Consider the following 26,387-nt stretch of genomic DNA (forward strand, 5'->3'; position numbering starts at 1 on the left):
AGACAGTTTGTTGTGATTTCTGTTCTTTTACATTTGCTGAGGAGAGCTTTACTTCCAATTATGTGGTCAGTTTTAGAATAAGTGTGATGTGGTGCTAACAAGAATGTATACTCTGTTGATTTGAGATGGAGAGTTCTGTAGATGTCTATTAGGTCTGTTTGTTGCAGAGCTGAGTTCAGGTCCTCGATATCCTTGTTAACCTTCTGTCTCATTGATCTCTCTAATATTGACAGTGGGGTGTTAAAGTCTCCCGTTATTATTGTGTGGGAGTCTAAGTCTCTTTGTAGGTCTCTTAAGGACTTGCTTTATGAATCTGGGTTCTCCTGGATTGGGTCCATATGTATTTAGGATAGTTAGCTCTTCTTGTTGAATTGATCCCTTTACCATTATGTAATGGCCTTCTTTGTGTCTTTTGATCTTTGCTGGTTTAAAGTCTGTTATATCAGAGACTAGGATTGCACCCCTGCTTTTTTTTTTTTTTTTTGCTTTCCATTTGCTTGATAGATCTTCCTCCATCCCTTTATTTTGAGCCCGTGTGCGTCTTTGCACATGAGGTGAGTCTCCTGAATACAGAACACTGATGGGTCTTGACTCTTTATCAAATTTGCCATTCTGTGTCTTTTAATTGGGGCATGTAGCCCATTTACATTTAAGGTTAATATTGTTATGTGTGAATTTGATCCTGTCATTATGATGTTCGCTGGTTTTTTTGCCTGTTAATTGATGCAGTTTCTTTATAGCATCGATGGTCTTTACAATTTGGCCTGTTTTTGCAGTGGCTGGTAGTGGTTGTTTCTTTCCATGTTTAGTGCTTCCTTCAGGAGCTCTTGTAAGGCAGGCTTGGTGGTGACAAAATCTCTCAGCATTTGTTTGTCTGTATAGGATTTTATTTCTTCTTCACTTATGAAGCTTATTTTGGCTGGATATGAAATTCTGGGTTGAAAATTCTTTTCTTTAAGAATGTTGAATATAGGCCCCCACTGTCTTTTGGCTTGTAGGGTTTCTGCTGAGAGATCTGCTGTTAGTCTGATGGGCTTCCCTTTGCGGGTAACTCGACCTTTCTCTCTGGCTGCCCTTAACACTTTTTCCTTCATTTCAACCTTGATGCATCTGAAAATTATGTGTCTTGGGGTTGCACTTCTTGAGGAGTATCTTTGTGGCGTTCTCTGTATTTCCTGAATTTGAATGTTGGCCTGCCTTGCTATGTTGGGGAAGTTCTCCTGGATAATATCCTGAAGAGTGTTTGCCAACTTAGTTCCATTCTCCCCATCACTTTCAGGTACACCAATCAAATGTAGATTTGGTCTTTTCACATAGTCCCATATTTCTTGGAGGCTTTGTTCATTTCTTTTTACTCTTTTTTCTCTAACTTTGTTTTCTTGCTTTATTTCATTAATTTGACCTTCAATCACTGATACCCTTTATTCCACTTGATTGAATTAGCTGTTGCAGCTTGTGCAGGCGTCACGAAGTTCTCGTGCCATGGTTTTCAGCTCCATCAGGTCATTTAAGGTCTTCTCTACACTGTTTATTCTAGTTAGCCATTCATCTAATCTTTTTTCAAGGTTTTTAGCTTCCTTGCGATGGGTTCGAACATCCTCCTTTAGCTTGGAGAAGTTTGTTATTACCGACCTTCTGAAGCCTACTTTTGTCAACTTGTCAAAATCATTCCCTGTCCAGCTTTGTTCGATTGCTGGTGAGGAGCTGCAAACCTTTGGAGGAGATGAGGTGCTCTGATTTTTAGAATTTTCAGCTTTTCCACTCTGGTTTCTCCTCATTTTTGTGGTTTTATCTACCTTTGGTCTTTGATGTTGGTGACCTACAGATGGGGTTTTGGTGTAGATGACCTTTTTGTTGACGTTGATGCTATTCCTTTCTGTTAGTTTTCCTTCTAACAGTCAGTTCCCTCAGCTGCAGGTCTGTTGGAGTTTGCTGGAGTTCCACTCTAGACCCTGTTTGCCTGGGTATCACCAGCGGAGGCTGTAGAACAGCAAATATTGCACAACAGCTAATATTGCTGCCTGATCCTTCCTCTGGAAGCTTCGTCCCAGAGGGTCAGCTGTCTATATGAGGTGGCTGTCGGCCCCTACTGGGAGGTGTCTCCCAGTTAGGCTACGCAGGAATCAGGGACCCACTTGAGGAGGCAGTCTGTCGGTTCTCAGAGCTCAAATGCTGTGCTGGGAGAACCACTGCTCTCTTCAGAGCTGTCAGACAGGGACATTTAAGTCTGCAGAAGTTTTCTGCTGCCTTTTATTCAGCTATGCCCTGCTCACAGAGGTGGAGTCTAGAGGCAGTAGGCCTTGTTGAGCTGTGGTGGGCTTCACCTAGTTCAAGCTTCCCCAAGCCGCTTTGTTTACCTACTCAAGCCTCAGCAATGGCAGACGCCCCTCCCCCAGCCAGGCTGCAGTCTCTCAGATCAATCTCAGACTGCTGTGCTAGCAGTGAGCAAGGCTCTGTGGGCATGGGAGCTGCCGAGCCAGGCATGGGAGAGAATCACCTTGTCTGCCGGTTGCTAAGACCTTGGGAAAAGCACAGTATTTGGGTGGGAGTGTCCTGTTTTTCCAGGTAGTCTGTCATGGCTTCCCTTGGCTAGGAAAGGGAAATCCCCTGATCCCTTGCGCTTCCCAGGTGAGGTGATGTCTTGCCCTCCTTTGGCTCACTCTCCATGGGCTGCACCCACTGTTCCACCAGTCCCAATGGGATGAACCACGTACCTCAGTTGGAAATGCAGAAATCACCCGTCTTCTGCGTTGATCACGTTGGGAGCTGCAGACCAGAGCTGTTCCTATTCGGCCATCTTGGAATGCCCCTCCCTTCCTCTTCTTCCTGTACTTTAAATATGTCATCTCATTCTCTCCTGGCATGCAAAGTTTCTGCTGAGAAATATACTCATGGTCTTAAAATCGTTCCCTTGTATGTGACTAGTCATTTGCTGCTTTCAAAATTCTCTCCTTGTCTTTGACATTTGAGAATTTGATTAAAATGTGTCTTGGTAAAGATCTCTTTATTATTAATCTATTTCAGGTTCTTTGGGCTTCATGGATTTGGATGTTCATTTTTTTCTTCCAGATTTGGGATGGTTTTCATCATTATTTCTTTAAATAAACTTTATGCCCCTTTCTCTTTCTCTTTTATTTCTGTAATACATATATTGGTTCTTTTGATACTCCATAAGTGCCATAGACTATCTTCGCTCTTTGTAACTCCCTTTGCTTTTTGTTCCTCTGACTGGGTAATTTTAAATGAACCATCTTACAGCTTGCTGGTTCTTCTTTCTGCTTGATCAAGTGTGCTGTTGAAAGCTCTCTATGGAATTTTTCAGTTCATTCATTGTATTCTTCAGTTCCAGAATTTCTGTTTGTTTCTTTTTTGTGGTTTCTATTTCTTTTTTGATTTTTTTTATTTTGTTCATGCATTGTTTTCCTGACTTCATTTAATTTTCTATCTGGATTCTCTTGTAGCTCACTGAGCTTCATTAAGATGTTTGTTTTGAATTCCTTGTCAGGTAATTTGTAGATCTGTATTTCTTTAGGGTCATTTAGTGGTGCTTCATTTTGTGCCTTTGTGGTGTCATATTTCCCTGATGATTCATGATCTTTGTTGCCTTGCATTAGTATCTGCCCATTTGAAGAAGTAGGCACCTCTTCCAGTCTGCATTCCAGTTGCAGGGAATGCCCTGCAACAGTCAACTATTTACAGATTCTGGTTAGGCCATTTTGCAGGGCCCATAGGGAGGGCTTGCCTAGTGCCTGGGTCTGTGGGGGCTGACCTGGTACTGGGGGGAGTTCTACAGTTAAGGGCTCTCTGGCCGAGTGCCTGGGTCCACAGGGGCAGGCTAGGAGCCTGGGGCCATGAGAGCTGGTGTGGCAGTGGAATGGCCCTGGAATCTGGGTCCACAGGGGTTGACCTGGATGTTAGCTCTGTAGGAGTGGACCTGGAGCCTGGGGCTATAGGCATTGACCTGGTGCTAAGGTCTGTGGTGAAGTCATGTGCTCACGTTACTCTCCTTGCCCCATACAAAGGGTATTTCTCTTTACACTGTGCTATGCAGGGTAGGAATGAATGATACAGGTAATGTGAAACTGTCCTTCTTACCGTCTTCAGTGTGCCTTCTTATTTCCATGCTTCACTGAGGTGCTATACTTTCTCACCTGGATTCCTCAGGTCTTGTGAAAGTTTTTTTTTTGTGCATGGATTGTTGTTCAAATTGATGTTTCTATGAGGGGACAAGGGCTGGAAACTCCTATTCTGCCATCTTACTGATGGCACTCTAGTGTGACTTTTGAATCCGCCAGCAGGAAACCTTTTATCATCCTAAGAAGCACAGATGTGTTTTAGCTATTTTATTTGAATTTGGAAGGATAGTCAGAAGGACCTGGTCCACAAAAGCCAGAAGAAGGGACTTGATTCTCAATATACTACTATTTAATAAAGTCAGAATTGGAAAGCCTACAGATTCCTGTTTCATATTATCACTACCTCCATATTACTTATACTATGCATCTCTCTTCTTTCCTTTTCTAGAAGCATTCTTTTTAAAGGCTTGCTTGCTTTTTGTTTTGTTCCTAATTTTCCTAGTTTTCTTCAAAAATTTTCTGCCATTTAGTAATGCATATTGCTTTTCTAGAATTACGCATCTCAGGAAAGATTACATGAGGATTCAGAAATACTTTCTAGCATGACTTGTATTTCTTTTATACCCCAAATCTTAGAAACCTAGTTAGGTCCGCCTTTGTAGTTCACTGTCTAAATCTATTTTCTTATATTTTGATTGTTCAGGTAAAGGTTTTATTCTAAAATAATGAACACTATACATTGACAGAAACAAATGGATGAATTTCACCAGAGTTACTACATTCAATTATGTTAGCTATCTAATTCACTATATATATAAAGCTTGTAGCTTTGTACTAATTAGGGTTGTAGATTTTTACCTTTGTTTTTTTTTTCTTTTTTGAAAAAGAGAAGCAAGCTTCTGTCTTGATTTTTAATTCTTTAATTTAGTGCAACTGTAACTGGTGGCATGAATTTGTTATTACTATTGGCAAATTTCTAAATCTTGTAACCCAAATTGCTCATTCTATTTTTTTCAGATCAAAGCCAGTGTTTACCATGCAATCCCATAAACAACTGCATAATAAACTTAATTCTATTTTTGTATTTGTTTTTAGTTGATGCTGTAACAAATCACCACACATTCAGTGACTTGAACAACACAAATTTCTTAAATTATGGTTCTGCACGTCAGAAGTCCAACATGGATCTCATGGGGCCAAAGTCAAGATGTCACAGGACTATATTCCTTTCTGGAGATATTAGGGGAAAACTCATTTCCCTGCTCAAGGTTTAGACAAGCTCTTTCTCATTTCTCTTTCATTCTCTCTTTTTTTTTTCATCTCTTTCAATATGATTGTAATCCCATGAAACATAGTTCAGCATTCAGGAAGAAACAAACTTAAACTATGTAATAGTCATTAATTTATGTAATAAACTTAATATAAAATTAAATTTAAATATTTAAGATTATAACTATAAGATAAAAACTGTGAGTTTTATCTAACTCACAGTATTCCAATTTTCTAATTATTTCTTTAATTGTGATACTCAGAAGACAGGAGAGAGAGACTTTACTGTTGATGGTGATGGTGATGGCTGTTATGATGTTGAACCTTTGAGGGTCTTAGTTTCCCTTTTATACACATGAAAGTCATCTGGTAGTCTTTTGATAGTTGTCTTAGTTATTAAGATATTTGAGAGTTTCCTATTTAATTCAGTTTGTTCAGCCTATTTTTTTTTTTTTCATTGAGACAGGGTCTCACTCTATAACTCAGGCTGCCACAGCCTCAATCTGCCAGGCTCAAGTGATCCTTGATCCACCTCAGTCTCCTAAGTAGCTGGGACTACAGGTATGCATCACCACACCTGGCTAATTTTTTTATTTTTCATAGAGGCGAGGTCTCACTATGTTGCCCAGGCTGGTGTTGAACTCCTAAGCTCAAGCAATCCTCTTGCCTCAGCCTTCCAAAGTGCTGGGCTTGAAAGTGTGAGCCACTGCACCAGACTTCAACCTACTTTTTTTTTTTTTTAAACAACTGGAGATCTTATTTTCTGACTAAATCTAATAATTTTTTATGGAAAATGTAAGTATATTTGTGAATTGACAGTAGGGTTAAAGGCATGATGCCCTTTGGAATTGCTTTGTTAACATCAGAAGCAATATCTAAGATCCCCCTTTTTTTTTTTCAGACAGGATCTCTCTCTGTTGCCCAGGTTGAAGTGCAGTGGCATGATCTTGGCTCACTGCAGCCTCAACCTCCTGGGCTAAAGCCATCCTCCCACCTCAGCCTCCTGAGTAGCTGGGACCACAGGCATGCACTACCATGCCCAACTAGTTTTTTGTGTATTTTGTAGAGATAGGGTTTTACCATATTACCACTTTCTGTTTTCGAACTTCTGAGCTCAAGAGATCCACCCACTTTGGCCTCCCAAAATACTGGGATTACACATGTGAGCCAATGTACCCATGCAGATCCTTTTCTTACCTTTTAAAAGATTACTGGAAAATTTGAACATGCCTCAACATTTTAACATATGTGAATGCCATTTTGATATGAATGCAAACTGGTGCTGATATTTACATATGGGATCTATCCGTAGTAACTGACTTTTGATGCTCTTTCTTTTTAGAGGTTGCTGTGGACTGAATGTTTGTGTCTCCCCACAATCCCTATGTTGAAACATAATCCCCAATATGATGATATCTGGGGATTGAGGCTTTGGGAGGTAATCAGGTAATGAGGGTAAAGCCCTCATGATGGGCTTAGTGCCATTATAAAGAGAGACCCAAGAGAGTTTGATTTCTCTCTCTGTCCTCTGGCTTGTGAGGGCACAGCAGGAAGACAGCAAACCAGCAAGAGTCATCACCAAATGTGACCATGCTGGTACTGATTTTAAAGTTTCCATCCCCCGTAATTGTGAAAAATAAGTTTCTGTTTAAGCAACCCAACCTGTGGTATTCCGTTATAGTAGCCCAGACTAAGACAGAGATGTTTAAATTTTATTGTGCTATTAAATAAAAGTACCGGAGCCTCAAAGCTCTGTTGTTTAGATCTAAAAGATCTAAAGGTATGAAATAAATATTGTTGAGGCAGGATGAGGTGGTTTGGTTTTGTTTATTTTTCTCCAACTTTTATTGTGAAAAATTTCACACGTCGGAAGGGTTGCAATAATAGAACAATACAGTACAATAGTACCAGTGTGTCTTAATTATTATTTTGCTGCAAAAGCACACTTGTACTTTTTCTCTCTAATGTGATTGTATGTGTGTGTGTGTGTGTGTGTGTGTATGTGTTTATCTGTTTTCTTCCCTGACCCATTTGAGAGTGAGTTGCAGATATTTTACCTCCAAATATTTTAGCATGTATCCCATTTAGGAAGTTTAACATTGATACAATATTATGTATCATATTGTTCATATGCAAGTTTCTCCAGTTTTCAGATTTAGAAATAGCAAATGATTCTAAAAGGGCATAATTACTTTGAAAAATTGAAAATCACTTTGAAAAATCTGGAGTTTTAAAGATGATTTACCATATGGGAAACTGTGGCAAATTTTAAATGAATATCCTGAAGTATGATTCTAATCCAGATTGAATTCAAGCTGTGAATTTTTGTTTTATTTTCTAAATTTTTTTATTTCAGTAGATTTTGGGGGGAATAGGTGGTGTTTGATTACATGAATAAGTTCTTTAGTGGTGATTTCTGAGATTTTAGTGCACCCATCACCCAAGCAGTGTACACTGTACCCAGTGTGTAGTCATTTATCCCTTGCCACCCCTCACCCTTTACCTCCAGTCCCCAAAGTTCAATATATCATTCTTATGCCTTTGTATCCTCATAGCTTAGCTCCCACATATGAGTGAGAACATACGATGTTTCGTTTTCCATTCCTGGGTTACTTCACTTAGAATAATAGTCTCCAGTTCCATCCAGGTTGTTGCAAATACCATTATTTCATTATTTTTTATGGCTGAGCAGTGTTCTATGAGATATATCTATCTATCTATCTATCTATCTATCTATCTACCTTTCTGCCTTCCCTTCCCTCCCCTCCCCTCCCCTCCCTTCCCATCCCCTCCCCTCCTGTCCCCTCTCCTCCCCTCCCTTCCCTTCCCTTCCACAGAGCCTCGCTCTCTCACCAGGCTGGAGTGCACCAGCGTGATCTTGTCTCCCTGCAACCTCTGTGTCCCGGGTTCAAGCAATTCTTTGGCCTCAGCCTCCCAGGTAGCTGGGACTACAGGTGTGCGCCACCATGCCCAGCTAATTTTTTTTGGTTTTGTATTTTTAGTAGAGATGGGGTTTCACCATGTTGGCCAGGATGGTCTTGATCTCTTGACCTTGTGATCTGCCGGCTTTGGGCTGCCAAAGTGCTGGGATTACAGGTGTGAACCACCATGCCTAACCCATATATACCATATTTTCTTTATCCACTCATTGTGATGGGCATTTGGGCTGGTTCCATATTTCTGCAACTGCAAATCGTGCTGCTATAAACATGCATGTGCAAGTATCTTTTTCTTATAATGACTTCTTTTCCTCTGGATAGATACCTAGTAGTGGGATTGCTGGATCAAATGGTAGATCTACTTTTAGTTCTTTAAGGAATCTTCACACTCGTTTCCATAGTGATTGTTGGCATTCCCACCAACAATGTAAAAGTGCTCCTTTTTCACTGTATCCATGCCAACATCTATTATTTTTTGATTTTTTTGATTATGGCCATTCTTTCAGGAATGAAGTGATGTCACGTTGTGGTTTTGATTTGCATTTCCCTGATGCTTAGTGATGTTGAACATTTTTCCATATGCTTGTTGGCTGTTTGTATATCTTCTTTTGAGAGTTATCTATTCATGTCCTTAGCCCACTTTTTTTGATGGAATTGTTTGCTTGGTTTTTTTTCTTGCTAATTTGTTTATTTGTAGATTCTGTATATTAGTCCTTTACCAGATGTATAGACTGTGAAGACTTTCTCTCACTCTGTGGGTTGTCAATTAACTCTGCTGATTATTTCTTTTGCTTCTCAGAAGCTTTATAGTTTGATTAAGTTTCATCTACTTATCTTTGTTTTTGTCGCATTTGCTTTTGGGTTCTTAGTCATGAAGTCCTTGCTTAAGCCAATGTCTAGAAGGGTTTTTCCAATGTTATCTTCTAGAATCTTTATGATTTCAGGTTTTAGATTTAAGTGTTTGATCCATCTTGAGTTGATTTCTGTATAAGGTGAGAGATGAGTATTCAGTTTCATTTTTCTACATCTGACTTGCCAATTACCCCAGCACTGTTTGTTGAATAGGGTGTCTTTTCCCTACTGTGTGTTTTTGTTTGCTTTGTCAAAGATCAGTTGGCTTTAAATATTTGGCTTTATTTCTGGGTTCTCTATACTGTTCCATTGGTCTTTGTGCCTGTTTTTATACCAGTACCATGCTGTTTTAATGACTATGGCCTTATAGTGTAGTTTGAAGTCAGGTAATGTGACGCCTTCAGATTTGTTCTTTTTGCTTAGTCTTGCTTTGGCTATGCGGGCTCTTTTTTGGTTCCATATGAATTTTAGGATTGTTTTTTATGGTTCTGTGAAGAATGATGGTGGTATTTTGATACTGCATTGATATTGAGAATTGCAATTCCAGTTTGATATTGGGAATTGCGTTGAATTTGTAGATTGCATTTCTTTTGGCCGTATGGTCATTTTCACAATATTGATTCTACTCATCCATGAGCATGGGTTGTGTTTCCATTTGTTTTTGTCATCTGTGATTTCCTTCAGCAGTGTTTTGTAGTTTTCCTTGTAGAGGTCTTTTACCTCCTTGGTTAGGTATATTCCTAAGTTTGTTTGTTTGTTTGTTTTGCAGCTATTGTGAAAGGGGTTGAGTTCTTGATTTGATTCTCCATCAAGCTGTGAACTTTCAATATATTTTTGGGCATAAAAACTATCTTTAAATGGTGTGAGGACTTACTATGTATATTTTGATGTTTTCTTATAGTTTATATACTTTCTTGTGAAGACAAAAATAGGGGGTCTTCAAAGTCTTTTTTTTTTTTTTTTTTTGAGACAGGGCCTTGCGATTTCACCCAATCTAGAGTGCAATGGCATGATCATAGCTCACTATAAACCTGACCTCCTGGGCTTGAGTGATCCTCCCATCCCAGCCTCCTGAGTGGCTAGGACTACAGTCATGTGCCACCACATGGCTTCATTTTTTATTTTTTTGTGGAGACAGGATCTTGCTATGTTGTGCCACCACATGGCTAATTTTTAATTTTTTGTGTGTGGCAACAGGGTCTTGCTATGTTGCCCAGGCTGGTTGCAAACTCTTGGCCTCAGGCAATCCTCCTGCCTTGACTTTCCAAAGTGCTAGGATTACAGGCATCAGCCACTGCCCCCAGCCTACAAAGTCTTGAGGTACGAATTAGGGGAAGGTTTCTTGTCAAGTTTTCTTTTAACTCTAAAATTCTATGGCTTTCAATAATTTAACAGATATTTAAACTATTAAATATGTAACATTGTATTGGGTGCTCTAGGAAATGTAGATAATCCTTGATCACCAAGAATTCAAGGGAATTAAGAAATTATATACAAATACATGCATGAAAGTAAACTGTATATGAAGAGTTGTAAGAAATATTTTAACAAAGTGCAGTGAAAATTCAGAGACAGAAGAAACTTGGCTGGGTGGTAAGAATAGAACAGATAAGCTTCATTGGATTGTAAGTACTTGTTAACAGAAATTCAGGGTCTCTACTATAATTTTCCTGTGTATACAATAATTTTAACTGGAATTAATTGTATTAACCCATTTATGCCAGAGGTTGCAAATTTTTTTTTGTGAAAAATCAGATCTTGGTGATAACCTTGAGCAGTAGGATAAAAATAACTCCCACAAGCTTAGTGTTCCAGTAATGGAACACTAGGCATAAATGTATTAATAAGCATGAGGTATGCATAATTCAATTAGATTAACCAAAAATAGGGGAATACTTGTGTTTGTGATATATTGCAAGTAAAAATTATTGAAATTTTTATTGAAAATAATACATTATAACAAATTTAAGTGTAGTAAAGTAGAAATTAAAAAGAAAAATGTCATCTATAGCCACCTCATTCATAGATAATACCTATTGACATCTCTGTTTTTTTTTCATTTTTTCTATATTGTGTGCATGTTTATATTTGATGTTGCATTCTGCTTCAAATTAGTTGATAAAATAATTTTTTTTCACTTTAGTACCACACTTTTGCAAGCATTTTTATTGGCAGCATAATATTATATTGAGTAGTTGTGGCATGATTTACTAAAACATTTTTCTATTGTTTAACAAAATAATTCTTTGTAGGAACAAGCAACTGTAGAAATGGTAAAGTTATGATAGAGAACAAACTTGTTCCAAGATCTCTTGGAAGGATCTTCCTTAATTTTTTATCCTGACAATTTAATACACCAAATATTTTACATGATTTTTTTCTTGCTTATTTTTTTACTACTATTTTAACTTACCGTTATTAAATTATTTATGCTTTTCATTACATCTAGTTTAGAAAATTTAGTGTTTCATTGACTATTTGGAAAGATTATTCTGTATATGCTCAGAGAAGTGGTAGAAGCATCAAGCCAGCTGATGTGGAGCCCAAAGGGTTTGGTGCAGGAACATCTGTAGTGGTGCATGGCCAGGGACAGCCATCCCCATAGGCTCAACTTGCTCCTATAGGAGTCTTTAGTGCTAGGGGAACTGTCAGTCCTCAATTCTGCAGGATGGTCTTGCCCATCAGATGAGGCAGGTCCAACCTGAGCACCCCTTAGTCTGCTGACCCCTCCCAGGCCCCATTCCTGCTTGCAGGGCAGCCTCAGGTGCCCTGGGGGGCCTGCATTATAGCTTCTGTACTGGTAGACCATGGGTGATCAGCGGAGAGTTTCAGCAGGGTGGTTTCTATGGGCATGAACCAGCCTGCATACTCCCTCCCTATGTTGCAGTTTCCCCTAACCCATGGCAACTCACTCAGCTGGCGTGTATCTGTGTGGGCGAGTTTTGCTTTCCTTTGCCACACCAGTGTGAGGGAGTACAGTCCGACCCCCTCCACCCACCAACTGCCATTGCAGGCAGAGCCTTGGCAGACACAGCCAGCCTTCTCCAACCAGCAGCCTGCCCTTGCACTAACACTGCTGTGGGAGTCAAACTAGGCACAGAGAACAGCAGATCCTCCCCAGCCCTGAGTGACAACTCCTGCTTGCAGGGCACAGAGAAGGCACCCAGACCTACACCTGCCAGTACCCCGCCCCTGAGCCAACACCATTTCTAGCATGACTGTGCACACAGTCACCAGCAGGGGCCCCCTGCGCCCTGCTCCAGCTGCATTCCCTTCACTACTCTGGTGAACACCCACACGGAGACAGGCACCCTGGCACCTACTAGCACTCTGCCACAGCTGCTGCTACCACTGCTGCTGGCACGTGCAAATGAGGATGGATCCTGCTGTCATTGCACTATGAAATGCTTTCATTCACACCACCTATCAGAGTGTAGTGACCAGCAGTCTGGGAACACCTTAGGCCCCGACCCCGACCCCAGCACAGTGGATTTCTAACCTCAAGGAGCCAGAGAACAAAGAGCCAATGCAAGTCCGCCAGAGTTAGAGCACACAGTCCTGGAGTTGAGAGCTGAGCAGTGGCCCTCTAACACCTTCCAGAAATGAAGCCAGTCTGCTGAATTCACCTATACCACAGTCAAACTCTTATGGTCATCAAATAGGATAAAAGGAAAAAACAAACACCCAAAGGTCAGCAACCTCAAAGATTGAAGGAGGATAAGCCCACAAAGATGAGAAAGAATCAGCACAAGAACCCTGACAACTCAAAAAGCCAGAGTACCTTCTTTCCTCCAAATGGTCACATCTCCGTTCCAGCAAGGATTCTGAACCAGGCTAAGATGGTTGAAATCACAGAAATAAGATTCAGAATGTGGATAGGAACAAAGCTCATTGAGATACATGAGTATGTTGAAACCCAATCCAAGGAAGCTAAAAATCAGGATAAAACAATGCAGAGCTGATAGACAAAATAGCTAGTATAGAAAAGAAGGTTACAACCCAACAGAGCTGAAAAACACACTACAAGAATTTCATAATGCAATTGCAGCCATTAGTAGCAGAATAGACCAAGCAGAGTAAGGAATCTCAGAGCTAGAAGACTGGCTTTCTGAAATAAGACAGATAAGAATAGAGGCAAAAGAATGAAAAGGAAGGAACAAAACCTCCAAGAAATATGGAATTATGTAAAGAGACCAAATTTATGACTCATTGGTGTTCCTGAAAGAGATGGGGAGAATGGAACCACCTTGGAAAACATATTTCAGGGTATCATCCATGAGAACTTCCCCAACCTACCTAGAGAGGACAACATTCAAATTCAAGGATTGCAGAGAACCCAAGTAAAATACTTCACAAAGAAGATCATCCCCAAGATACATACTCATCAGATTCTCCAAGGTCAAAATGAATGAAAAAAATGTTAAAAGAAGCTAGAGAGAAAGGTCAGGTCACCTACAAAGGGAAGCCCACCAGACTAACAGACCCCTCAGCAGAAACCTTATAAGCCAGAAGAGATTGGATGCCAATGTTCAACATTCTTAAAAGAAATCCCAACCCAGAATTTCATATACAGCCAAACTAAGCTTCATAAGTGAAAGAGAAATAAGATCCTTTTCAGACAAGCAAATGCTGAGAGAATTCATTACTACCAGACCTGCCTTACAAGAGCCCCTGAAAGAATCACTAAATATGGAAAGGAAAGACTGTTACCAGCCACTACAAAACACACTGAAGTACACAGACCAGTGACATTGTAAGGCAACTACATAAGAAGTCTGAAAAATAACCAGGGTCTGTGACAGTGTCAGGTCCAAACATACTAATACTAACCTTGAATGTAATGAGCTAAATGCCCCAATTAAAAGGCAGAGAGTGGCAAGCTGGATAAAGAATCAGACCCATTGGTATGCTGTCTTCAAGAGACCAGTCTCACACGGAGTGACATACATAGGCTCAAAATAAAGGGATGAAGAAAAATCTATCAAGCAAATGGAAAACAGAAAAAAGCAGGGGTTGCAATCCTAGTTTCAGACACAACAGACTTTAAACCAACAAAGATCAGAAAGATCAGAAAAGACAAAGAAGGGCATTACATAATGATAAAGGGTTCAATTCAATAAGAAGTGCTATATCCTAAATATACGTATATACACCCAACACAGGAGCACTCAGATTCATAAAGCAAGTTCTTAGAGACCTTCAAAGACAGATTCCCACACAATAATAGTGGGAAAGTTTAATACCCCACTGACAATGTTAGATAATTGAGCCAGAAAATTAACAAAGATATTCAGGACCTGAACTCAGCACAGGATCAAATGGACCTGATCAACATCCACAGAACTCTCCACCCCCAAAAAACAGAATATACATTCTTATCATTGTCACATGGAACATACTCTAAAATTGATCACATAAGTGGAAGTAAAACCCTCCTCAGTAAATGCAAAAGAACTGAAATCATAACGAACAATATCTTGGACCACAGCACAATCAAATTAGAAATCAAGACTAAGAAATTCACTCAGAACCATACAATTACATGGCAATTGGATAACCTGCTCCTGAATAAACTCTTGGATAAATAATGAAATTAAGGCAGAAATAAAAGAAGTTCTTTGAAACTAATGAGAACAAAGAGACAACATACCAGAATCTGTGGGATACAGCCAAGGCAGTGTTAAGAGGGAGATTTATAGCACTAAATGCCCACATGAAAAAGTTAGAAAGGTCCCAGCTTGACAACCTAAATCACAACTAAGAGAACTAGTGAAATAAGAGCAAAGAAATCCCAAAGCTAGCAGGAAACAAGAAATTACCAAAATTAGAGCGAACTGAAGGATATGGAGACATGAAAAACCATTCAAAAGATCAGTGAATCCAGGAGCTGGTTTTTTGAAGAAATTAATAAAATAGACCATTAGCTAGGCTAATAAAGAAGGAAAGAGGAAATTGAAATACATGATCAGAAATGACAAGGGTGATATTACCAGTGACCCCATGGAAATATAAATAACCATCAGAGAATATTATGAACACCTCTGTGAACATAAACTAGAAAATCTGGAAGAAAATGGATAATTTCCTGGACCCATATACCCTCTCAAAACTGAACCAGCAAGAAATTGAATCCCTGAACAGACAAATAACAAGCTCTGAAATTGATTCAGTAATAAATAGCCTACCAACCAAAAAGAGCCCAGGACTAGACAGATTCACAGCTGAATTCTACCAGATGTACAAAGAAGAGTTGATACCATTCCTACTGAAACTATTCCAATGAAGTTAAGGAGGAGGAACTCCTCTCTAACTCATTCTATGAGGCCAGCATCATCCTGACCAAAACCTAGCAGAGACACAACAAAAAAAGAAAACTTTAGACCAATATCCTTGATGAACACTGAAGCAGAAATCCTCAAGGAAATACTGGCAAATCAAATCCAGCATAACATCAAAAAGCTTATCCACCATGATCAAGTAGGTTTTATCCCTGAGATGCAAGGTTGGTGTAACATATGCAAATCAATAAATGTGATTTATCACATAAACACAACTAAAGACAAAATCCACATGATTATCTGAACAGATGCACAAAAGGCTCTCAATAAAATTCAATACTACTTCATGTTAAAAACTCTCAATAAACCAGGTATCAAAGGAACATACCTCAAAATAGTGAGAGCCATCTATGACAAACCCATAGTGAACATCATACTGAATGGGCAAAAGCTGGAAGCATTCCCCTTGAAAACTTGCACAAGAAAAGGATGCCCTCTCTTGGCATCCTTTTTCCATTCTCTTGGAAAAGAATACCACTCGTTTTCAACATAGTTTTGAAAGTTCTGGTCAGGGCAATGAGGCAAGAGAAAGACAGAGCATCCATATAGGAGGAGAGGAAGTTAAATTATCTCTTTTTGCAGATGACATAATCATATACCTAGAAAACACCCCAGTCCCAGCCCAAAAGCTCCTCCAGCTGATACACAAATTCAGCAAGGTCTCAGGATACAAAATCAATGTGTAAATATCAAACTTTCTTATATACCAACAACAGTCCAGCTGAGAACCAGATCAGGAATGTAATCCCATTCACAATTGCCACAAAAAGAATAAATACCTAGAAATACAGCTAACCAGGGAGATGAAAGATCTCTATAAGGAGAACTACAAAATATTGGTTAAAGAAATCAGAGATGACACAAACAAATGGAAAAACATTTTATGCTCATGGATAGGAAGAATATTGCTAAAATGGCCATACTGCCCAAAGCATTGTATAGATTCAATGCTATTCCTGTTATACTACCATTTACATTTTTCACAGAACTAGAAAAAACTATTTTAAAATTCATATGGAACCAAAAAAGAGCCCAAATAGCCAAGGTGATCCTAATCAAAAAGAACAAAGCTGGAGGCATTATGCTACCTGACTTAAAACCGTACTACAGGACTACAGTAACCAAAACAGCATGATACTGCTACAAAAGCAGACAGATAGACCAATGGAATGGATTAGAGAACCCAGAAATAAGGCCATACACCTACAACTATCTGATCTTCAACAAACCTGACACAAACAAGCAATGGGGAAAAGATTCCCTAGTTAATAAATGGTGCTAGATAACTGACTAGAGATATGTGGAAAATTGAAACTGGACGCCTTCCTTACACCATGTAAAAAATTAAGCTGGATTAAAGACTTTAATGTAAAATCCCAAACTATAAAAACCTTGGAAGACAACGTAGGCAATACCATTCTGGGCATAGGAGTGGGCAAATTTTCATGACAAAGATGCCAAAAGCAGCTGCAATAAAGGTAAAAATTGACAAATGGGATCTAATTAAATGAAAGAGCTTCTGCATAGTGGAGGAAACTATCAACAGAGTGAACAGACAGCCTATAGAGTGGTAGAAAATATTTGCAAATGATACATCTGTCAAAGGTCAAATATCTAGCATCTGTAACGAACTTCGATTTACAAGAAAAAGCAACCCCATTAAAAAGTGGGCAAAGAGCATGAACAGACAGTTTTCAAAAGCAGACATACATGCAATCAACAATCATGAAAAAAGACTCAACATCACTAATTATTAGAGAAGTGCAAATCAAAACCACAGTGAGATACTGTCCCACACCAGTCAGAATGCTATTATTAAAAAGTCAAAAAACAACAGATGCTGGTGAGGTTGGAGAGAAAAAGGAACACTTATACGCTGTTGATGGGAATGAGTGTAAATTAGTTCAACCATTGTGGGAGACGATGTGGCAATTCCTCAGAGACCTAAAAACAGAAATGCCATTTGACTCATCAATTTCATGACTGGGTATATATCCAAAGATTTATAAATCATTCTAGCACTTATATGTTCATTGCAGCACTATTCACAATAGTTCGCAAAGACATGTAATCAACCCAGATTCCCAATGATAGAATGGATAAAGGAAATATACACCATGGCATTCTAAGCGGCCATCAAGAAGAATGATCATGTCCTTTGCAGGAACATGGATGGAGCTGGAGGCCATTATCCTTAGCAAACAAACACAGGAACAGAAAACCAAATACCACATGTTCTCACGTACAAGTGGGAGCTAAATGATGAGAACACGTGGACACAGGGGAACAACACACGCTGGGGACTATCGGAGGATGAAGGGTGGGAAGAGGGAGAGAATCAGGAGAAATAACTATGTGTACTAGGCTTAATACTTGGGTTACTAAATAATCTGTACAACAAACCCCTATGCTACAAGTGTACTATATAACAAACCTGCATGTGTACCCTTGAACTTAAATTTTTTAAAAGTTTATTAAGGTGAAAATGGTTATTGAAAAATCTTAATCTGAATTAGTAACAGTTCCCACATGCTAAATGATGTATCACAATATCTCTTTATTTAAAATATAAAACTAGGCAGAAACTGAAATTATTTTCTAGTAGGAGAGTCTTTTAAAAGGTAGGATTCATAAGTGTTGTTTACATATTATGCATGGGTCACTGACAATCAATGTGTCTGTAAACAACTCTGTTGTAGTTAGGGCCCTTTTCCCTTTTGAATTTTGATTGCTCAGCCAAGGGTTCTTTGTTGATAGCTGGTTTGAGTACTTTTATATACTATACTTAATTCAGACTAATGAGCTTTGTTAATACTGATTTGAACTAGCTAGATTTTATTTGTTTACTTGTTTTTGTTATTTTTAAGAACGACCAATTCCAGATCTATGCTAATTTAAATATGTCCTCAAAAAGGGGGCACATATTTAAAAAAACAAACCAAAACATACATTTATGTTGGAAAAATCTTCTTAGTTCATTGTTAGTACCCTAATTTTTGTAGGTTTTCATAGGAATTAATTCTTTCAGAGCACCTTTTAGACTATGTTGTCGGCAGCTAGATGCTCCATTTACTTCAAGAAATGCAACAAAATTGAAACCAGTTTAACTGCTAAGTGATTCGAAGTAATGCAAAGTACATGGACTGCTAAATCATAGAGGATCTAATTTTTTTAAAAAACCCATTTGTTAGGCTCTCATATAAATATAACACTTAAAACAATAAGCACATATACTGTTATATAATTCAAGATTTTTAGCTTGTAGACTTCCAAAGAATGTGGCATTTTGTTTTAGTTTTTGAAGTACCTTTCTCTTTTTTTTTTTTTAATTTCAGTAGGTTTTCGGGGAATGGGTGTTGTTTGGTTACGTGAATAACTTTAGTGGTGATTTCTGAGAATTTGGTGCACCCATCACCTGAGCAGTGTACACTGTACTCAGTGTGTAGTCTTTTATCCCTAACTCCTCTTCCACCCTTTCCCCCAAGTCCCCAAAGTCCATTGTACGAAGATACTGTACCTTTCTTTTAATGCCAGTTTATAATGCATGTTCGAACTTTTAACTTCACTAAGTCTATGAAGGTAAGATATACATAGTAAGAACTAAACCGGCTAAAGATCATCCTGTTTATGCAACATCATTAATTTAACAAATAAGCAGAGTAATGCATTTAGGACAAAAGTTTATGTTCGTTATTAGGGATATAAGTCTGTTATCCCCAGGATCTTAGAGACTAAGAGAGTAGTATAAACAAATATTTATAGTAAACTCTGTAATTACTATAGAAAATATCACAGAAGCACAACAGCTCAGCTAACTCTGCCATATTAAAGTAGAGCAGTATTATGACTGAATAAATCAAAACAGCTGACATCATTATACCTGCTATGATTGATAAGAGGTTTTTCTCTTTGACAAGTGGTTGTGATATATGTAAGAATTCCTAGTTTTTCTTTAATATGATAGATAAACCTGACTAATGATTTTGAAGCATTTAGTGGTTGAAATCTTTTTGTGAGCTTTTTATTTATCTTTTATTTTTAGCCCGATAGTCTGGTAAAGGAACTGTGCTGTAATTTGCTTCTTTTTTGCTTGTTGCTAATGCTTTTTATGATTTCCAAATATTTCAACTTCATTGTTGAAAAATGAACATATTTTCAGGTAGATATTATATTTTAATGGATTACAACTTAGATTTTAAATTTGCTGAAATTTTTCTTTGCCAGGGGTAAGGTTTCTGGTCAATATAAATAGAATCATCATGTGTTTTTGTCTCCAAAATTTAGCTGCATATTTTCTGAATTTGAGGTTTGAATTAAGAATTGGGAATGCCAATTGATAGATGGATGGATAAATGCTTATGATAGCTCACTGTCTATGAAATCCTATATGTGTTTGTTAAATGTGACTGTCAGCACTAAGTAAATCAGTAAATAGATTACTGTCCCACCCTAAGGATCTACAGAGTGTCTTAGAATTTCGCAAAAGGAGCAAACCTCTGACTTGATGAAATAAATTTTGATAATCAGTTTCTTGTTTGTTTCTAGCATTTTGTTTATCTGTTTATTGATCTGTTTCTTAGTATAATTATGATTGCATTTTATATTGGACTCTTTTTTTACCTTTTTAAAAAAACCACATTCAGCCAATTTTCAATTGTTTAAACTTTCAGCATGTTTAAATATTTGTGTTTATAGTTTTCAGAATTTTTGCTCAGTTTTGGAATAGTACCGATTACCAAAGGTAAACCTGACCCTTAATGAGCAAGTAAATTTGTAGGCTGCATACATTTTTTTAAAGTAATTGTTATCTAGGCCAAATTAGCCTTCAAGATACATTGTCTATTGACTGAGGCTCCTTAGATCTCTTATAAAATGCATTATATTGCCTGACTTGCATATTATATTATCTAGGTAAAGCAATGTAATTAAAGCTTAACTGAGGTCATGGGTGGTGGCTCACACCTGTAGTCCCAGCACTTTGGGAGGCGAAGGCAGGCAGATCACTTGAGGTCAGGTGTTCAAGACCAACCTGGGCAACGTGGGGAGAGCCCGTTTCTACAAAAATACAAAAATTAGCTGGGCGTGATGGCGCATGCCTGTAAGTCCCAGCTACTTGGAGGCTGAGGTGCGTGGATCACTTGAGCCCAGGAGGTGGAGGTTGCAGTGAGCTAAGATCACACCACTGCACTCCAGCCTGGGTGTCAAAGCGAGACCCTGTCTCAGGGGAAAAAAAAAAAAAAAAAAAAAAAAGCTTAATTGATTGAACCAGATTCGAGAAAACAGTGCTAAATTATAATTTTCTCAATACTGTAAATATCTTTTTCAATCTTCAGCTTCATTAACTTCTATAATTTGAAATTATCCCAATTATTACCTGACATGTACTAAAATTCCCTAAAATGGATCTTGAGTAACATTTTCACAGTACGATAATTTTTCTCTCTGTATATATTTATATAGTCACATATATGCACATACATTATGCAAGCATTGCTTGTCTATAACTGTAAGGTCAGAATTTGAAGTTGTGTTTTCTTTATCTTTTTATTTCCAATACTTGGCATCAAGTTGATATTCATTGGAAGTAAAGGAGGAAGGAAATGAATAATCTTCAGATACTAAGAACATTACACTTAAATTATTATTAAATCTAATTTGCATTCTCATATATTGGCTTAGCTTGGTTATTTGTAACAAGAATATAAAAATATATGTGACTGGGAATGACATGAATAGAAACTTCTGGAAAATGGAATGGTAAGGTCTAGAGAAGTGGTAAATATTTCATCACTGGAAATGAGCAAGCAGAGGTTAGGTTATTCTTTGACATTGATATTGAAGCAGAGAGTCTCTATAATGGATAGAAAGTTCAAAGTGACCTTTAGGATCTTTTATCTTCAAATTTCTATGAAAAGTATATTTACTTTAATAATAAGGTTAAGATGTTGGAGTGCATACAGTAAAAAACTAGAAAAGAACCAGATGTTAGAAAGGAGATTTCTTAACAAAATACGGTTAAAGAGGATTTCTCATATTTTATATGGAAAGAAGGAACTTTGATATTTAAGTAGGAACCATCTTCTAGGGGACCCTGTTGATTAAACAGGAAATCTAGAAACTAGACAAAGAAAAAAAGAATTTGGCTATATGAAAGTTAAAACTTATATTGCAAAAGAGAACATAAAATTAATAGTCCAAATAAAATTCAGAAAATAAAATATTTGTAACAGAGATGCCAGATAACAAATTTGTATCTATAATATGAAACAACTCTTATAATTTGTTTAGAAGATAACCCAATGGATAATGGGCAAAGGATATGAATAGGCAATTTTGGAAGATCAAATTTAGATGGTCAGTAATGTTTCAAAAGATGCTCAGACTTATGAACTGTTAGTGATATGCAAATTAAAATAACACCAAACTATCATTTTACATGCATAAGGTTGTCAAAGATTAAAATAGTCAAAACACTTACTACTTTGGCATGGGGATGTGGGAAGTGATTTGAATACATTGCTGTTGGAAATGTAAGAGTTATTTTATCTCTTTTTTGGAAGGCAATCTGCCAATATTTATTAAAATGGAAAATACACATACTCTATGCTCCAGTAATTCCACTTCAGGAAATATATCCCTAAGAAATAAAAGTACTGGTATGTACAAGGATGTTTATTTCAGCACTGTTTATAATATCAAAAATTACAAATAAAATAATGCTTATTAATGGGATGGGTAAATAAATTATAGTATATTGCAGCACAGATCATTATATTACTATCACAAAAAGCACTATATGAATTAGAGGGACTTTCTGTGAGGTACTATTGAATGAGGAAAGAAAGATATACAGAAGTATGTATTAATATATCCAATTCTTTTGTAGAACAGTGACCAAAATCCTATGTGTGAGTTTATGTATGAGTGTGTGAACCTACACATTTATATGTTCATATGGCAGGGCAGTATGTAGCAAAAGAGAAGAATTCATACTCAGTGGTTAACATGTTTTTAGAGAGTTATAATAATACAACAGGAGTAGGAAGGAAAAGGGAGGTAGGCCCATACCAGGTAATTAGATGTGAGAATGGAACTCAAAGAGCAAGTCAAGACTCAAGATTTAAATTTGGGAGTGAACAATAGAGGCAATATTAGATGCTAACAAAACCAAATGTAATGGCTAACCCTTTAACATCTATCTGTATTTTTTGTCCTATATTTTAATCAGTTTCTGCTTCACCTTGGTCAGCAAAAGCTCAGCAATAGGTTTTGTAATATTTTCTGTTTTAACTAGCTTAAATAAACACATATTAATTGAAAACTTCTAACAGCTTTTATTTATTCAACAAATATTTCTTGATCACCTGCTTTCTGGCAGGCATTGTTATGGCCCCTACAATGACAAATAAGACATACAGGGTCCCTACATAATAAATAAATAAATAAATATATAATGTCAGATCACATAAAAGCTATGAAGAAAAAGCATTTTTTCAATGGATAAAAAGGGACAGAGCAGGGAAGGGAAAAGGAGAGGAGGTTTAACTATTTTGGATAAGGTAGTGAGGAAAAGTTTTTCTTTCAGAAGGTGAATTTGACAAAAGATCCGAATGAAATGAAGAACCAGGCCAACTGTATATCTGGGAGAAGAACCTTTCAGTCAGATAGAACAAGTAAGAAGACCTTGAGGCCTTGACTTATTCTAGAAACTTGAAGACCAGAGTGACTAAAGCATAGGGACATAGAGTGTGAAAAGATGAGTTCCAAAAGCTAGGTAGGGCCTGATCTTGTAGGGCGTCGTCACCCTTGTAAGGAGATAGGATTTTATTCTGGTTGTGATGGGAAGCTGTGGAGGATTACAAGCACTGGAAGATTATGACATTGGAGGCTGTGCTAATTTGGATTTAAGAAAGCTCACTCTGATTACTCTGTAGGAAATTGATTATAGGGTATAAGAGGAGAAGCAAGAAAGATTATTGCTCTAGAGTAGGCAAGAGATGATGGTGACCCTATTAATTAGTAGAAGTAGTGAGAAAGGTGTCAGATTTCAGACACATTTTGAAGGTTAAGGGAGGGGTGCTTGAAGATCATGAGAGAAAGGACTGATATATTTTAGTCGAGTCCACTTTGGAATCACACAAAACTATTTTTAATTTCGAATATACTTTAGTGCCCCCAGCATTAATTATGCAGAACGTTTTAGGCTGTTTAAAAGCAAAGCAGATAAATTAAAAGGAGGTTAGTGGTTAAAACTTCTCTTTCCTATAAATCTCAAAGCAATCACAAGACCCCCTCCAAACCTCATATCCCTTTTTTTTTTGCTAATGGTTGTAGATCACACCAGTGTTCTACATTTCATATTCTCTCAGAACTTGCTTTGACCCTCAATGTCATTCTGTTGTAACGATAATGAAAGTTAAGGTAACAAAAACCACTTATTGTTTATCATGTGCAAAGTATTGGTTTAAGTGCTTTTGCTATATTAAATCCTTTTATCCTCAAACAACCCTGTTGTAACAAAAACCAAGTTCAGTAGCTTGCCACTCACAGAGTCCAATTAACAAGAGCAAGGTCTGGTATAAAGACAGCTACTTTTTATTCCAAAGGTAGCTTATAGGAAGAAGTATAGGCTTCCTGCCTTAAGGGTACCACTTCCCTTTTGGAGCAGAAAGAGGGTGCTTTTAAAGGGGTTGCCTGGCACACCAGCATGAATGGCATGCAGGGGAGAAAGCAAGCAGGTGGGGAGTCAATGTACTAGCTTTGGTGCTTTATCTACTGGGTAGTCGAGCTGGTGACTGCTGGCGCCTTCTTGGGCAGGCCTAGGTTGTAAAAAGCATCCCAAAACTCTCCAGATGGGAGAGAGATTCATAGTAGGCATGCTTTGGGTTGTAGATGGACTGTTGTCTCTTGAGGCAACCTCCTGATGGGTGAGAGTTCTGCTCTGGAGCTTCTAAGTACATAGTTAGATGAACTTGCCCTGTAGGAAATGTCTGGTAAAGAGGAAGTAAAATAGAGCTAAGTAAAAAGTTGGGGAAAGGAGGAAAGAGAAAAGAAGAGAGAGAGAGAAAAAATAATTAAACTGTCTCTTGGAAAATTGGGATACACTATGAGGTAGCTGCTGTAGCTGTTTTACATGTGAGGAAACTACTAGTATATATGTACTGTAAGTGGCATTAGATAAACTCAGCACCTAAGCCTACTCAGCATGGCATATTATATTTTATAGTATCCTCTCCACTACTTGTAAGGGGATAGCGTTTATGTTATTTCACTAATCTTTTATATTTTTCTGTTTTACATGGTATTGAAAAACTGTAAGCAGAAGGTTTGAGGGAATAGATAATGCTTTAAAATTTTGGCATCTGTAAATCTAACCTTTTCTCTTATACTTCCAAGTTTGAATATCCTGTTGATTTTTTTCTTAGACCACCCAAATATCTTGAAAATTACCTTGCTTTTGAACCTAAACAGTGTCTCTCAGATAACATTTCACCTCTAGAAGTTACACAAAAATCTTTCAATAGATAATGTCTTGATTTTTGATTGACAGAATATGGTCATTGTATTACCTTATCTTTGTATCCTCAGTGCCCACATAGCACTTGGCACACAGAAAATGCTTAGTGAATGTTTACTGAATGACTGACGGAAGAGAACAGTTTCTCTGTATAATGTGATCTCATTTTTACCTACTAAAGAAAGACAGGTTTGCTTTCTAAGATGGGGAAATATGATCACTGACTGCCCCAGATTAGACACTCCAGTGGAAAGAGAGAGGTTCTATCTTCCAGTATTCATGTCAACCTTATTGAAGAACTCTGGCCCTTTTGGGGGTCCTGTGCCTGCTCTTTGGACCAATCATTACTGCCAAAAAAAATGAGCTATTACAACTGGCTAAGCCTAGGTCAAGTTTTCCTTTTAATGGCCATGGAGTTATATTGCATTACTGAAAGGAAAGCTATGTGGAGCTTGAGCAAACAAAGAATGGCAGCTGTAATTATCCACAACAAAAATTATATAGAATTAAAATTTCCAAACAAGTCTCAACTGTTGTTTGCAATTTTATGAAAATTATAAATTTATGAAAAAGCGCAAGTTAAAAAGAAAAGAAACATGGCATGTAAACATGGGAAATGTACATTTTAGTATTTTTGTTAAGGGGGAAGAGAAGCAGAGGTGAACTCTGTGAAGTGATTGAAAATAGAAATCTTAAGGGTAGACACCTCTCTTTTCAAGTTTCCATACAGAGATTTTAATTCCTTTGGTCAAAAGGCTGCAATTCAAGTTGTTTTTGCAGGCCTGGCTCATTTTTCCACTGTTTTCCTCATGGGCTCAAAGGTCCGTTGAAGTGGTAAATAAACGTGCTTTGAAGCTATCACAACTCACCTTGTGTAGTTGAACTTGCTTAGGGGCCGTTATCACAGTTCCTAGTAAGCCAAGCTTGTTTCTGACAGCTATGGAGGATGTGAGAAAGAACAGAATTGGATAGAGAACCATTTGGGAAATGGGAGAGATGTGAGTGCTGATATGCTTTCCCCTCCATCACTAATAATAAACTTCTAGTGCTATTCCTTGTTCTTTTACATGTACCTATAGCACATTTTGCTCTATGCAGGAAGTATTCCCTAATGAAAGAATGGGGTCAGAGCAAAAGGAAACATCTAAGCTTTATTGATCTGTGCTTATCTTACATTGCTGCTCTCTGCTGAGAAATTGATTGATTTTTTTAAAAAAAAAAACTTCAGGAGCCTTTGTTGGATGTTGCCATTGCTGTTGCAAAATAGGAAAACAGTTATGCATAAATTATCTGGAGAAAATATTTTCCTTGATTTTTTTTTCTTTCTAAAAATGTGTGGGAAGAAATTATACAAAGTGAATAAATGGTGATATTATTTAGAAACCATTCTATTTTC

General features: G+C 37.7%; 1 pseudogene; it reads left to right on the forward strand.

Annotated features, from left to right (window-relative positions):
* LOC134810532 (heterogeneous nuclear ribonucleoprotein A3-like) overlaps window positions 1–24,220 on the forward strand; it is a 51,666-nt pseudogene extending 27,446 nt beyond the window's left edge.
* Window positions 24,221–26,387: the final 2,167 nt, after the last annotated feature.

Source organism: Pan troglodytes, chromosome 1, assembly GCF_028858775.2.
Source record: "Pan troglodytes isolate AG18354 chromosome 1, NHGRI_mPanTro3-v2.0_pri, whole genome shotgun sequence".
Lineage (NCBI taxonomy): Eukaryota > Metazoa > Chordata > Mammalia > Primates > Hominidae > Pan > Pan troglodytes.